The 16,035-nt window shown below is 54.1% G+C and overlaps 1 long non-coding RNA gene across 2 annotated transcripts; it reads left to right on the forward strand.

Moving 5' to 3' along the window:
• The first annotated feature begins 751 nt into the window (after positions 1–751).
• On the forward strand, positions 752–11,520 carry LOC118147678 (uncharacterized). Of its 2 annotated transcripts, none has more exons than XR_008475365.2 (3): positions 752–2,078; positions 6,703–6,797; positions 7,269–11,520. It is a non-coding gene; the product is annotated as an uncharacterized LOC118147678 (long non-coding RNA). The 2 variants fall into 2 exon arrangements; XR_013524312.1 differs by having other exon boundaries at positions 752–1,826; positions 1,905–2,078; positions 6,703–11,520.
• The last annotated feature ends 4,515 nt before the right edge of the window (positions 11,521–16,035 follow it).

Genomic DNA, 16,035 nt, shown 5'->3' on the forward strand with positions numbered 1-16,035 from the left:
TCTGACTGTCCATTGCTCTGTCTGCAGTGGTAGATGATTCTGCAGCCCAGCTTGTCATCTGGGTCTTGGCAGAGAGTGGCAGGGGGGCTCTGAGGAGTCCTCTCTGAGCATGAGCTTTGGGAGTTTGACCCTCTCCACTCTGTCCTGAATGGGGCCATGCAAACGCCTCTCCTCTGTGGGGCATAGAAGGAGCAGGGATCCAGTGCGTGAGTGCCAGACCCAGCCTTGCTCCTGCTGCCTGCACACCTCTCACCGAAGGCAAGCTCTTCACCGTGCTGAGCCTCAGCCTTCTGATCTGCAAAATGGACAGGAGATGAGTCCCTGCGTGTGGTGGGCAGAATTTCTAAACATGGACCTTGTGGTACCTTCTTCTGGCTGTCATTGCAAAATACTCCAAACAGTGTGGCTAAAAACAACTGGAATTTATCCTTTTATTGTTTTGGAGGCTAGAAGCCAGCAATGAAGGGGACTTGATTCTTCTCCCCACAGGCTCTAGGGGAGAAGCTGTTCCCTGTCCCTTAGTCTCTGGGGCTGTGGGCAGCGCGTGGCACTTCATGGCTCGTGGATACACATTGCTCTAACCTTGGCCTTGGTCGCCACGTGGCCTTCCGCCTGTGTCTCTTCTTTGTAAGGACATCAGCCACACTGAATGAAGGACCTGTCTACTCTGGTGTGACCTCATTTTAACTAATGACATCAACAATGATCTGTTTCCAAATAGGATCACATTCTGGAGTTCTGGGGAGGGAGTGGATTTTGAGGGGAACTGGTCAACCCAATACATCTCCCTGAGGATGTTCTGTGCTAATCCCTGGAATGGATGAAGATGAGATGTTGTTCTTGGGCATATGTCCTGCTTATGCACAGGTGACCTCATGGTAGGGAGATTACCTGGGTGGGCCTGGTTTACTCAGGTGATGTCTTTAAAAACCAGGGTATGTGCCCAGTGGAAGGAGGAAGAGGAGGTCAGAGGGATGGATTGGAAGCATGAGATTCAATGCATTGTTGAGAGTGTGAAGCTGGAAAAGGCCACATGGTGAGGAATGTGACTGCCTCCAGGGGCACAGGGGCCCCAGCCAACAGCTGCCCAGGAACAGGGAGCTCAGTCCGACAACTGTAAGGACCTGAGCGAGCTCAGAAGCACATTTCTCTCCAGAGCATCCAGACAGGACTCTGCCAGGCGGGCACTTGGATTTCAGTCTTGGTAGACTCCCTGGCAGGGAACCTGGCTACGCCTTGCTGGATTTCTGAGCTACCGAACTGGGAACTGATAGACCGGTGGTCATTTGCTATGCCTTACTCGTGGGCTGGCTGGGAGGGTGATGAGTAATGCATGCAGGGTCGAGACCCTGGCTGGGAGCTGAGCCCGTGTGATGACTGACCTCATGAGATTATTGTTGCTATGGAATCAGAAGACACCACATGGGGCACCCAGCGAGTCACTTTGGGCCCTTCCTTTCCTGTGTATGGACAAGAAATGGCCTCTTGCTCCTGAATTGACCCATTTTCCTGCCTCCCTTGGATTCCTTCCTCTACACCGAACCCCGGACACTCATTGTGTCTCCCAAAATCCAGGCTCCTCGTTGCCCTAGGGGTCAAGTCCATCCCTGGGCTGGCATCCTTGGTCTTCCTGAACACCTTCCTGTTCCCATGTCCAGGTCTCTCTCTCGCTCTCTCTCTCTGAGATGGAATTTTGCTCTTGTTGCCCAGGCTGGAGTGCAATGGCGAAATCTCAGCTTACTGCGACCTCTGCCTCCCAGGTTCAAGCAGTTCTCCTCCCTCAGCCTCTGTGAGAAGTAGAAATGTTTCTTTTTAAAGTTGATTAAGTGAGCATCTATTTCCAACACCTGGGTACCTAGGGCTGGCAGGCCCCAGGTGCAGAGAGTGCAGACCTCCATTTGCAGGAAATACAAGGAAGATGCACGTCCTCGGGAAAATCACAGCAAATGCACCACACCTGCTCTGCGCCGACTCTGTGCCCAGTACCTTCCTTGATGAACTCATCGGTCTCTCAGCACCACTTTGAGGAAGGGTCTGCGGGTCTCCTGTTACGGATGAATAACCTGAAGCGCAGAGAGGTGAGTAACATGGCCTGGCTGGAACTAGGGGGTCAGTGCTTCCTTTCTCGTGGCCCAGACAAGGGGACATCACGCAGGGGGAGCTCTGGCCAAAGGCGGCAGCAGGACACAGGACCAAGCCAGAGAAAGCAGAGGCCCCGGAGAGAGGGGCTGGGGTTGGTTGGCCCCTTTCCCTGTGAGGCTGGGCTGTGTCAGCCACCCTGTCGACAGGGTCCTAGCAGCTTGGCGTCCCCTTCCACGAGCTCTGGTCTTCCTCACCTCCACATGCACCTGGTGAGGAAGGGGTGACTAAAACGCCTTCTGAAGATTGGAATAAGTGCATGCGCCCCAGAATGTTGGCAGACTCTGGTCCTCACAAGAGGGGGTCAGGACAGCCCAGGTGAGGGCTGAGGGGGTGGCTGCAGACAGAACCGTCTAAGACGGGACAGCCCACGGCTTCTATTGCTCCTGTCAGAGGCATGGGGGTTGGGGGAGCCGAGATGGGGGGTGGGAAGGACAGGAGTGAAGCCAGAAGACCAAGGCCCAGCAGAGGGTAGGTGGCTGGAGACCTGTGACCCCCGGGCCAGGGCTCCCTTGCGGTGAGACCCCACTTCACGTTCAGCACCACACCTGGCTGTCACCACCACTCCCGCACTTGGCAGATGAGGTCAGTGAGACTCAGAGAAACGTGGACAGCTGTGCGTTCACAGGGCAAATGGGCGGGGCCGGCCTCACGCAGAGTGGAATTGCAAAGAGAGGGAGAGTGTGGTGTGTCGGGAACCTGCTGTGTGCCGGCGCCAAGCCCGGCCTTTCGCACGCAGCACCTCACCTCAAAACCTGGGGTGGTTACCCCCACGTTCACACGAGACACTTGCGGTTCAGGTGGGATAAGTGACTTGTCCATGGTCACATAGCAAAGGGCAGGGTGGATGTCAGACCCAAGATGACTCCAAAGCTGGGTTCCTCCCACCCAGGGCCCTGGTGCACCCACTGGCTTTGTGCATTCATGAAGCCACCAGCACTGCCGGGCGCTACCGAGCACAAGTGCAGGGTGAAGCTGGAGGCTGCCGTCACTCTCACAGGCGAGCTGGGGACACAGACAGAGAAAAGTGCTGACAATACAGTAGGACAAGGGCCAGGCGAGACCTAAAGGGTGAATAGATCATGACCAGGCGTATCTGTCGGCCTTAGCTGCATGACAAATGGCTCCAGAACCCAGATGCTTCTGCCTAGATGTGTTTCTCATGCCCCAGGGCCAACTGGTTACCTGCAGCACGGCCGACCGGCCTGGGTTTGGTGGGTGGTTCTGCGTCAGCGGATCAGTCAAGGCTCTGCTGCCCAGGTGAGGGGCTGCTCCTCAAAAGCTTGCTCTGCAGCCCAGGTGAGGGGCTGCTCCTCAAAAGCTTGCTCTGCAGCCCAGGTGAGGGGCTGCTCCTCAAAAGCTTGCTCTGCAGCCCAGGTGTGGGGCTGCTCCTCAAAAGCTTGCTCTGCAGCCCAGGCTGAAGGCACAGCAGGCGCCTGATGCCCTGGGCTATGAGCACAGAGGAGAGCAGGCCAGGACTGATGCCCTGCTGGTCTTGGGATGGGAGAAGGGTGGGGGGATGCGAATGAGCCTTCCAGTGTGTGCCAAGAGGCAGAGCCAGTGTGGAGAAAGCCCAAAAGAGAGGGCAGGGGGGCAGGGGGGGCATGGGTGCAAGAGGGCAGGAGGGCAGGAGCACTTGTGGCCCAGAAAGGCCAGGAGGTGCCCGGCACCCTCCAGTAACACATCCTCAGGCATGGCTTCCCTCTAAGAGCAGGGAGAGCCATTTTGAAGGAAGATACTGGGAGCAGAGGGGCCCAGTGGTTTGTTCTACCTGGTCTCTGGGCCAGAGAGACCCAAAAAGCAGAAAGGTCTTTTTGTGCATACCCAGACCCCAAAGTCACCTTTATTCCACGCTTAAGCTCCTTCAACACCCTGCTCGCCCCAAGGTCCCGCTGGGGACCTAGTGGAGTGGGGCAGGAGGAGGCCACTGTCTGAGCCCTTCTCTCCAGGGCAATGTGATGGGACCTCCTGGTAATCGATGCTTCTGTTAACATGAGAATCCAGGCACAAAGCTCTGTCCCTCATCTCTAAGATGTCTTCTTGCAGGTGGACCCACAAATCACACAATCACTATGGCACACACATTTTGGCTGCACTTTCCCGGCAAATTCCCAGCCCTCCCCACTTCAGATGTCTGACACACACCCATTACGAAGGGTACGAACCGGTAATTAACTCCCCAAAGCTCCGGTGGAAACCAGTCTTCTTTGATTCTTGTCAAATTCCTTTAATTATGAATTTGCAACTGGCTGGCTCCGACACTCATCTGAGATGTGGCGCAGCCTGCTTTCTGCCACGCTGGGTTAAAAAAAAAAGTTTAACGAGCCTTGAATTTCAGCCAAAAAAATAAATGAACTTTGTAAAACACACCCATGCTGACAGATTGGAGGGGTCCCGATGCCACTGCCTTCAGGAGCTACCCCTGACCAGCCTGACGTGTCCAGGGGTTCCTGCCTCCATCACATCTGCAGGGGACAGCAAGAGCCAGGGGAGACAGTTTGCCAAAAATGGCCGAAATATTACATGCACATGCATGCACGCACACATGTGCATACATGCACACACGCGCATACATGCACACACATGCATGCGCGCACACATGCACATACATGCTCACACACGTACACACATACACGCGCACACGCGCATGCACACACACGTGCACACACACATGTGCACACGCACACACGTGCATACACACGTGCATACACACATGCATACACACATGCATACACGCACACATGTGCATACACACACCTTGCATACATGCACACACATGCACACACGTGCACACACGTGCATACACGCACACACCTTGCAATGTGACTTGGCAGCTCCTCCCTTTTGAATATGAGTGGACCTTGTGATGTGCTTTAGACAAAAGAATTCAGCAAAAATGACACGGCCTGTTCTCAGCCTGGCCTCAAGGAGCCTGGCACTCTCTTCTCCCTGTCTGAGTCCTGCCTGGCTGCTGTGAGGGTAGCTGGGTCTCCCCTGCAGGAGGACGGGAGCAGAGGAACAGGAGAAGATGCAGGCTGACCACCCTCTGACCCTGCCTGAAAGAGCCCAGCCAGGACCAGAGTAGCCTGGCCCAGACCAGCCAAGCAGACCTGGGGTGCAGAGAGATGAGCGATTCTGATTTTGAGAATTAGACTTGGGGATGTTTGTTACACATGAGTTGCTGACTGATACAGACACCATAAGCACCAGGGTTCTTATCTGTGATGGGGAGGTGATGACACCCACCCCAGGCCCCATGACAGCTCCTGAGTCCTTATAACATGGTCACTTAAATCCCTTCTGAGTCCATCACACGGGGCAGCCTCTCCAGCCCTGGCTTCTCCTGCCGCCTCCACAGAGGAGCTGCCAGGAAAAGCCTCCTGAAGTGCACACCCAACCAGGACCCTACACATGCCTCGAGTTACCCAGGGCACCTCAGGTCCCAGAGAAGGTCCTGCCTCTTAGGAAGGATATGGAGCCCTTCCTGATCTGGCCCCCATCCTTTATTTGGGGCCGAATCTCCCACGTCACCTGCCCCATGTGTCACCCAAACTCTGTGGGGCTGAGAGAAACCCATCATCACTTCTCTCACTCTGAGCCCCACACTGTTCCCTCGACCTGGAACACCCTCCTTCCTGGGCCCTCCAGCTCCCAGCAGGCACCCGCTCCATCTTCAGAACCAAGGGCTCCTGTGTGCCACCTGCCCACCTGCAGCCACTACCATCAGCCCCTGCTGAGTTCCCAGGGCGTGGTTGTACTGCACAGTGATTAGGGGTACAGGAAACTCCCACGGTAGGAGCCTGCCTCTGCCAATGACCAGCTGGTTGTCCTGCCTTCTCTGAACCTCAGTCTCCCCACCTCTAATGTGGACATGAGACTAGAGCCTTCCTCACAGCGCTGTCACGGGAGTGAGCCCCTCCGTGCAGAGGACAGCACAGGCCCAGGCAGCACACAATGGCGGAACAGAGGGCAAACACCAGGAAGAGGGGCGAGGCACCCTCAGGAGGCAGCACCAACCCCCGCGCTCTGTGGGGGGAGACCGCAGGATGACTTCCAGATGAACGAGGGAAGGAGCTTTGTGCCTGGCTTCTCAGCCCTCCAGGACAGGACGATCCAAGATCCCTTGGGAGGCTTGGAGTCCCCCACAAACGCACCGATTTCTGAAGCCGGGACCCAGAAAAATGCATGTCAAGGGCAGGGCTTGCTGCTACAGCATTGTGTGTAGCAGACGGGGTCTGGGCCATCACCCGCCCTGTGAGATCTGTGGGTCCCAGCGGGCAGACCCCCTCACTTTCCACCTGGATGTTTGGAGCTGCATAGACACAACCACTGAGCCCCATCCTTGCAAGGTAATTAGTCCGCGACCCTGCAATCTCTGCACGTTGAAGCTGCTCCTGAACTCCCGCAACCCGCTGAGCTTCATTTCAAATGCTGGTGCGTGTTCATCTTCCCGGCCGCCTTCATTAATGCTCACACCCGAGCTGGGGTGCGGGTGCCCGCCTGTCCTCCCAGGGCTGTCTGCAGTCTTCGGCCTGCAAATTGATTGGCGCTTCCCCTCCCTAGCATTTGCACAACGGGAGATGGTCTCTGTGTCTTCGGCCGGCCAATTTCTCCTTTCCTTCAATTTGCAGTGAGCGCTAGCTTCCCGGTAGAGGAAGGTGAGGAGATTAATTGGTGGAGCCACCCCAGGACCGTTCTGCCCCTAAAGTGGGAGGCAGGCCATGGAGAAGTCGTGGTTTAATTGGTTACATGTGACCCTTTCCCTTTTTTTTAATTTAATTCTAACTTTTAACATTTGAAGCTGCATCAATATTAATTATCGCTGCTGTTTTCTGAGTCGCCTCTCACCCAGGAAAGGGCATGTCCATTTCTCAAAGGGAGAAAGACAGACTTGCAGGACCAGGGGCTGAACGGGACCTCGGAGGTCCCAAGTCCCTACCTGGGTCCTTGCGATGGGGAAACTGAAGCCCAGAGGGGTGGAGCCTCCATGGGATCGCACCCCGAGGAGCAGGCCCCCAGTTCGGTGCTGTCCTAGGTCCTGAGCCCTGCTTCGTGTCTGTGGCTCAGAGAGAGAAAGAGTGAGGGGAAGGACCCAGGGCTGGGAGGGACAACTCACCTCTATTTTCCAGGTCTCTAGCAAGGCCCAGGAGTTTTGGAAGGATCCTTTCCTAACATTTCTGAAGGACAGTAATTCAGAGTCTGCACCAAGCGCAGCAGCCTGCTGTGTTGCTCTTTAAGAAGGAGGGTGTTGAAGGGACCTGTGAAGCTGTGAGGCTGGATCTGCACGAGCATCCACGCAGCAGAGCCCCATCTCCATCTTCAAGTGGGCAAAGCCTCTGCTCATTAGAGGGAAGGGGTATTGAAGACCGCGTGTGACTCGCCCGAGTGGGCTTCTGCGTGCTTGTGAGTGGGATCGATACCCCTCTAGCCACTATCGATAGGAACGGTGTTGTGCCCAGCGTGGCCTTCCCACGGGCCCCCACCTGAGCCCTGCCACTCAGCACACATTAGAGAGAGGATGTGATGCTGAAAAGACCCTGAAGTGTGATCAAAATGCAGGCATTAGCCCCAGGGCACCGTGGCAGGAATCTCCTCTTGCCTCGGGTAGAAGCGGATGCTGAGCAGGCTCTTGCAGGCGCTCGGGCAGTGGGTGCTCTCCATGTGAGCAGCTGCTGCACAGGCCCTGGCCCTAAGCTCACCTGGGACCCTGCTTCTCCCCAGTGGGGGACTTTGGGCAGGTCACAGAGTTATCTCACTCACTGAGGGAGGCAGTCCCTCAATGGCCTCTGCCCACCTTTCCTGCCTTCAATCGTTCAGCTCGGATTTTTCGGGTATGCCTGTGTCCAGGTGCAGGGTCCACGGGGTTCTCACTCCTGGGGATCTGCTGGGGGCTGCCTACAGTCATCAGAAACTAACTCCAACTGCTGCAAACAAAGAAAACCTATTGAAGGACATTTGGGTCTCAGGACAGAAGTGAGGCTGAGGAGATGGGTCTGGGGCTGAGGAGATTCCCAAGAAGGTGGAGTCAGCAGCAAGACCATTCTATGACCTTGCCAGGACCACCGCTGAAATTAACCACGCTGTTTTCAGCCAAGACTCACTGCAACCATACCCGGGACCCAGCATCGTCCCAGGCCTTGGGGACTGTGCAGGAAATAAATGAAAAGATGAAGCCCCCCCACTCCCATTTCTTCCACGCTTGCCCCTGACCACTCAAGATGCAAAGTTCCAGTGCAGAAATGCTGATGGATGGGCCAAGCTCTGGGCACTGCTCACCCTGGGCTCTTCCTGGGCAGTGAGAGTCTCCAGCCCCCTGTGGCATCTGAACAGGGAAAACCACGAAAAAGGAGGCAGTGGTTCAGAGCAGCTGCAAGCAGGTTGCTCCTGGAGAGGTGAACAGTGAGCTGAGGGGTGGGGAGGCTGAGGCTGTGGAACGGGGCAAGCGTTAGCTGTGGCTGGATGGAGGGCACTGGGGTCAAGAGAGACGTGGGGCAGGGCACAGTGGCTCACACCTGGAATCCCAGCACTTTGGGAGGCCAAGGCAGGCAGATCACCTGAGGTCAGGAGTTTGAGACCAGCCTGACCAACATGGTGAAACCCCGTCTCTACTAAAAATACAAAATTAGCTGAGTGTGGTGGTGCACGCCTGTAATCCCAGCTACTTGAGAGCCTGCTGGAAATAGGTGCTCGGTGCTGCAAAGAACAATCAGCACGGAGACAGAGGATCTCTCAGCAACGCAATGTCTACGTCCTGGACTGCAGGAAGGGGACCCTCGCCAGCCATCTTGCCACGAGAATACAAAGAACAAAGGAAAACACACAAATTTATCCCTTACACACTTGGGGTCGTCCTTACTGCTGTGTCTGATCTCCGTTGGCTGGAGCCAGACCTCACCATCTAAACTAAAACCCAATTGACTAACAACTTAAAACTTTTCTAAACAGGTAAAAGCCATGGAGAGCTGGGACATGGCTGTGAGCACGTCCAGCTCAGATATCTTGGTTAAAGTACAAGGACACAGAATGTACTACGTGCCTGTAAGCATGGCGTGTCTCACAGCTACAGAGGATAGGGCTTCACAGGGTTATTAGCGCACTTTAACAAGAAAGGAAACTTTAAAAAGGAACTTTTTTACTTCCCGCACTAGAAATAAGTTGTGATGTGGAGCCTAGAACAGATCCTGCTGATTTCTTAAAATAGTCGTTTTTCTGGATGTAAAGGTAATGTGAGCCCCTTATATGATGCCTGGAAAACAGACAGCAGCCACAAGAAACAAAAGCCTCTTGCATTTTCAGTTCCTGCGAACAGCTGCTGACATTCTCTGAGCCTCTTTTTCGTTTTTTTCTCAAATGCCTTTGCTCGAGCACACACTCGTGCAATATATACGTATGTCGAAAACTTAATTGCAGACGATTTGAGATTGCACTTTTCACTTTCGGAAGTCATATTTTAAAGTTTTCCGTCCTCTGGCTATGCCGTTTAAATTGCTCCTGTTCTACTCTTAAAGAGATAGCTGACACCACTGCCTTCTAGTATATTTTTATGCAAACCCATGACAGTCTCTCCAGGGCAAATTCTGAAAACTGGATACACTGGGATGAAAAGTATGTGCATTTACAATACTTTTGATACAAACTGCTCAGCTGGTCTCCAAAAAGCAGCAGCTGGTGTGAGGTGCCCTCTCTCCCTGGCCCCTTCTGCAGTGTGCAGCAGAGTGAACCTGGAAGCCCTAGTACGTTACACACAGAACCATTGCGGTAAGCCTGGAGAGCGGGGACTTCCTGTGCCTGCAGCCGCTCTGCAAGCTGGAGCTCAGGCCTTAGGCTGCCGCAGGGCCGGGGGCACAGGGCTCCGGGCATGGCAGGGTGGGCCTGGAGGAAATGCACATCTGCTGGTGGAGACAAAGATGGAATCCAGGTGGCAGGAGGTGCTGGGGCTGTTGATGTTTACAGAAAGCTTAAGCGCTGGCTGTTAGAACTGGAGCCCCGTGCAGGGTGAGAGCAGGGGCCATGATGAGAAAGGCAGGGTCACTAGAGGGGCTGGCTGGCTTGAGCATTGGCGGCTGGTGCGCATTCTAGCTGAACCCACTCCACTGTGGCTTGGGTGTGGAGGGTAATAGAAAAGGACCTACTGTCTAAGCCATCTTGTTTGGAATTAATAATATAACAGGGAGGAGGTGCCTCGTGCTGTGTCTTTCCTGATGTGGGGCTCCTACTCACTACTTGTCACCACCCTACGGTCATTGCAAACCCCAGTCAGATGCCAGCTCCACCAGCCACCAAAATGGTCCTGGTGAAGTCCCGGGCTATGTCTTCTGTGGCTTCCTTATGGTGGGCAATTATGAGAGTGCATGCAAAGCCCCCCATTCACTAATCCGTTTGTCCATCTACTATCCATATATCTATCCACTCACTCACCCACCCACCCATCCAGCCCACCCATCCATCTCATCTGTCCAACCACCCAACTCCTATTCATCCATCCATGCACCCATCTATCCATCCATTTATCTATCCATCCACACATTCAATCTCCACGTAATTGGAGGATGCCCTCTCTAAGCCAGGAGCTGGGATCCTGGAGGTGCCCTCTGGATGTCTTAGAAAACCCAGGACTTGATTCCTGAGTACTGACCTATATATGCTTATGTAGCCCATAAAGCACTGAGGCCAGGCCTGAGAGGGTGGGAGGCTGGGCCTTCCTCTGGGAGAACAGGTCTATGGAGGGCAGCACCCTAAGTGTGCACCTGCCTTCCTCCTCTTGCTCTGCTTCTCTCGAGGGCATAGAGTTCCTGCAAAACCAGTAACAGTGAGTGCCATCCTCACAGCCTTCTCCACAAGCCTCTCCTGCCCCAGGGGCACACCCACCTCTTCTGCATCCTGGGGATGGATGGATGCAGCTCCCCCTGAAGCTCAGCTGCCTCAATCCACAGGGGACCGAGGGTGGGAGCAGGTGCCTGTACTCAGCTGTCTGTCCCATGGAGGGCCCCTCGTTGTGAGATGCAGACCTTCCAGTTCGCTATTTTCTCTGGGGAGTGGGCACGGGTGGGAAGGGGAAGTGACCTTTCCCCAGACCTAGGACATTTGGTGACACCTCTGCAGGCTGAGGTGAGACTCTAGGCTCTGCCATGTGTGGCTGCTGCCAGCCGGTGATGGAGCTTGAAAGCTTCTCCTGGTGCAGCAGAGACATGGCCACCTGGCAGGCTGGTAGGGCCAGTAGGTGAGGCACAACTCCTAGAGAGGAGTGCAGTGCAGGGACCAAGGACAGTGCTGCCTGACTGGGTGTGGGCTCATCTAGCTCACGAGCTGCCCGTGTTTTGTGTCCAGCTCACCTGCCCCACCCTGTAATGTGGAGCACCACACAGCCCTTTAGGGATAGGTACAACCATGTCTCTGCATGGCCAAGGAAATGCAAGTGGAGGCCGGGCGTGGTATGTGGTGTGTGTGGTATGTGGGGTGTGTGGTATGTGGGGTGTGTGGTGTGTGGGGTATGTGTGTGAGTGTGGTATGTGGGGTGTGTGAGTGGTATGTGGGGTGTGTGTGAGTGTGGTATGTGGTGTGTGTGTGGTATGTGGGGTGTGTGTGGGGTATGGGTGTGAGTGGGGTATGTGAGGGGTATGGTGTGGTATGTGGGGTGTGTGAGTGGTATGTGGGTGTATGAGTGAGTGCTATGTGGGGGGTGTGTGTGGTATGTGGGGTGTGTGTGGTATGTGGTGTGTGTGGTATGTGGGGTGTGTGGTATGTGGGGTGTGTGGTATGTGGGGTGTGAGTGTGGTATGTGGGGTGTGTGAGTGGTATGTGGGGTGTGTTTGAGTGTGGTATGTGGTGTGTGTGTGTGGTATGTGGGGTGTGTGTGGGGTATGGGTGTGAGTGTGGTATGTGAGGGGTATGGTGTGGTATGTGGGGTGTGTGAGTGTGGTATGTGGTGTGTGTGTGTGGTATGTGGGGTGTGTGTGGTATGTGGGGTGTGTGAGTATGTGAGTGTGGTGTGTGTGGTATGTGGGGTGTGAGTGGTATGTGGGGTGTGTGTGTGAGTGTAGTATGTGGGTATATGAGTGGTATGTGGGTTGTGTGTGAGTGATATGTGGGTGTGGTATGTGGGGTGTGTGAGTGTGATATGTGGGTACATGATTGTAGTATGTGGGGGGGTGTGGTATGTGAGGGGTGAGTGTGTGTGTGGTATGTGGGGTGTGTGTGGTATGTGGGGTGTGAGTGTGGTGAGTGTGGTACGTGGGGTGTGTGTGGTATTGGGGTGTCTGAGTGTGGTATGTGAGTATGTGGGAGGTGTGGGTATGTGTGTGGTATGTGGGGTGTGTGTGTGTTGTGAGTGTGGTATTTGGGGTGTGTGGTATGTGGGGTGTAAGTGTGGTATGTGGGGTGTGTGTGGTATGTGGGGTGTGTGTGTGGTGTGAGTGTATGTGGGGTGTGGTATGTGGGGTGTAAGTGTGGCATGTGGGTATGTGAGTGTGGTATGTGTATGAGTGAGTGGTATGTGGGGGTGTGTGTGAGTGTGGTATATGGGGGTGTGTATGAGTGAGTGATACGTGGGGGGTGTGTGTGAGTGGCATGTGGGGTGTGTGTGTGAGTGTGGCATGTGGGGGGTGTGTATGAGTGAGTGTGGTATGTGGGGTGTGTGAGTGGTATGTGGGGTGTGTGTATGAGTGAGTGTGGTATGTGGGGGGTGTGTATGAGTGAGTGTGATACATGGGGCATGTGTCTGAGTGGTATGTGGGGTGTGTGAGTGGTATGTGGGGTGTGTGTGTGAGTGTGGCATGGGGTGTGTGTGAGTGTGGTATGTGGGGTGTGTGAGGTATGTGGGAGTGTGTGTGTGTGTGGTATGTGGGGTGTTTGGTATGTGGGGTGTGTGTGTGAGTGTGGTATGTGGGGAGTGTGAGTGGTATGTGGGAGTGTGTGTGTGGGGTATGTGGGGTGTTTGTATGAGTGGTATGTGGGGTGTGTGTGTGGTATGTGGGGTGTGTGAGTGTGGTAAGTGGGGTGTGAGTGTGGTATGTGGGGTGTGTGTAAGTGTGGTATGGGGTGTGAGTGGTATGTGGGGTGTGTGTGAGTGTGGTATGTGGGGTGTGTGTGTGAGTGGTATGTGGTATGTGGGGGGTGTGTATGAGTGTGGTATGTGGGGTGTGTGTGTGAGTGTGGTATGTGTGGTGGGTGTGTGTATTATGTGGGGTGTGTGTGTGTGAGTGTGGTATGTGTGGTGGGTGTGTGTATTATGTGGGGTGTGTGTGTGAGTGGTATGTGTGGTGTGTGAGTGTGGTATGTGGGGTGTGTGAGTGTGGTATATGGGGTGTGTGTTGTGGGGTGTGAGTGTGGTATGTGGGGGGTGTGTATATGTGAGTAGTGTGTGGCATGTGGGGTATGTGAGTTGGTTTTGGCATGTGTGATATGTGTGGTTTGTGTGTACATAGTGTGTATGTGTGTGGCATATGTGTAAGTATGTGGTATCCATGGTGAGTGGTGTCTGTGTTGTGCTTGTGTAATGTGTGGTGTACAGTGTGTGTGCATAGGTGTGTGTGTATAATGTGATTTGGTATGTGGTGTGTGTGGTATGTGATGTGTTCTCTATATGTGATTGTGGAGGGTGATATATCTATGGTGAGGTATGTGTGTATATGATGTGTGGTGAGTGTACACAACATGTATGCATGTGATGTATATCTGGTATGTGTGGGGTATGTGTGTAAGTGATGTGTGTGGTGTGCGTGTGTGGTGTGTGTGTGGGGTGTGTGGTGTGTGTGATGTGTGTGGGGGTATGTATGTGATGTGTATGTGGTGTGTGTGTGGTGTGCGTGTGTGGGGTATGTGTGTATGTGATGTGTATGTGGTGTGTGTGTGGTGTGTGTGCAGGGTATGTGTATATATGATGTGTATGTGGGGTGTGTGTGTGAGTGTGGTATGTGGGTGAGTGTGGTATGTGGGGTGTGTGTGTGAGTGTGGTATGTGGGGTGTATGAGTGAGTGTGGTATGTGGGGTGTGTGTGTGAGTGTGGTATGTGGGGTGTATGAGTGAGTGTGGAATATGGGGTGTGTGAGTGTGGTATGTGGGGTGTTTGGTATGTGGGGTGTGTGTGAGTGTGGTATGTGGTGTGTGTGTGAGAGTGTGGTATGTGGGGTGTGGTATGTGGGGGGTGTGTATGAGTGAGTGGTATGTGGGGTGTGTGTGTGTGGTGTGTGTGTGTGGTATGTGGGGTATGTGTGTGTGAATGTGGTATATGTGGTATGTGTGTGAGTGTGGTATGTGGGGTGTGTGTGTGTGGTATGTGGGGTGTGTATATGTGAGTAGTGTGTGGCATGTGGGTATGTGAGTGTGTGAGTTTTGGCATGTGTGATATGTGGTTTGTGTGTACATAATGTGTATGTGTGTGGCATATGTGTAAGTGGTATCCATGTGTGAGTGGTGTCTGTGTTGTGCTTGTGTAATGTGTGGTGTACAGTGTGTGTGCATAGGTGTATGTGTGTGTATAATGTGGTTTGGTATGTGGTGTGTGTGGTATGTGATATGTTCTCTATATGTGATTGTAGAGGGTGAGATATCTATGGTGAGGTATGTGTGTATATGATATGTTGTGTGGTGAGTGTGTACACATGTATGCTATGTGATGTGTCTCTGGTATGTGTGGGGTATGTGTGTAAGTGATGTGTGTGGTGTGCGTGTGTGGGATATGTGTATATGTGATGTGTGTGTGATGTGTGTGTGGGGTATGTATGTGGTGTGTGTGGTGTGTGATGTGTGTGTGCGGGGTATGTATGTATGTGATGTATATGTGATGTGTATGTGGTGTGTGTGTGGTGTGCGTGTGTGGGGTATGGGGTGTGTATGTAATGTGTGTGTGGTGTGTGGGGTGTGTATGTAATGTGTGTGTGGTGTGTGTGGTGTGTGTATGTGGTGTGTGTGGTGTGTGTGTGCAGAGTATGTGTGTATATGATGTATATGTGGTGTGTGTGTGGTGTGTGTTCGGGGTATGTGTGTATATGATGTGTGTGGTGTGTGTGGTGTGCGTTTGTGGGGTGTGTGTATGTGATGTGTGTTTGGTGTGTGTCTGTGGTGTATGTGTGCATGTGATGTGTATGTGGGTGTGTGTGTGTACAGGGTATGTGCACATGTGATGTGTGTGGTGTGTGTGTGTACGGGATATGTGTGCATATGATGTGAAATGTGTATTGTGTGTGTACAGGGTGTGTGTGTACCTCAGAGGCCACAGTCCCCTTCCTGGGGGGTGTGGGAGCGTGAACCTCTCAGCCTGTGTGCCCCGCCCCTCCAGGATCAGCAAGGCCCCAGCCTCCCCACAGGTCCACGCGATGAGAGATGAGCTTTTGTTCTCGAGCCCATGACCATGTTGGGTGACAGTCACCATGGCTTGCCCTGCCATGCCTGCCAGCTCACCGTTCGCCACAGTGCCTGCTGTGTTCATCACCCTGGCAGGGGCTGGAGGGTGGCGCCTTCTGAGACAGAGGTCCCGACCTGAGTGCTGCAGTGGCCAGTAAACCCCGGGGTGCAGTGGGCCTGGCAGGGTCCCTGGAGCTCCTGGTAACATGGTCCGGGGCTCTTTGGGGCTGGCTTTGGCCAGAGCAGGGCGAGTGGTGGTGTCACGAGGTCACTGCCGGGAGAGGCAGCTGCCCTGGTGGCCCTGTCTGCACCCCTAATCGTCAGGGCCAGCTAGACCTCCAGCACCCTGGTGAGAGCAAGAACAGGGGGTGACACTTGGCCCAGACCCAGGTGGGCCCGGGCAGAGCCTGGTGAGAGTGGAAAACAGCAGGTTCAGGGGTGAGCCTGTGAGAGGTCTGAGCCTGATGAGATCACTTCAGACTGGGCCCTGACCCAGATGTGTCCCCAGGGTCACTGTGGTGTGTGTGGTGGGCTTGGGTCCAGTGTGGCTCCCGA

Source organism: Callithrix jacchus, chromosome 1 (genome assembly GCF_049354715.1).
Source record: "Callithrix jacchus isolate 240 chromosome 1, calJac240_pri, whole genome shotgun sequence".
Taxonomy (NCBI): domain Eukaryota; kingdom Metazoa; phylum Chordata; class Mammalia; order Primates; family Cebidae; genus Callithrix; species Callithrix jacchus.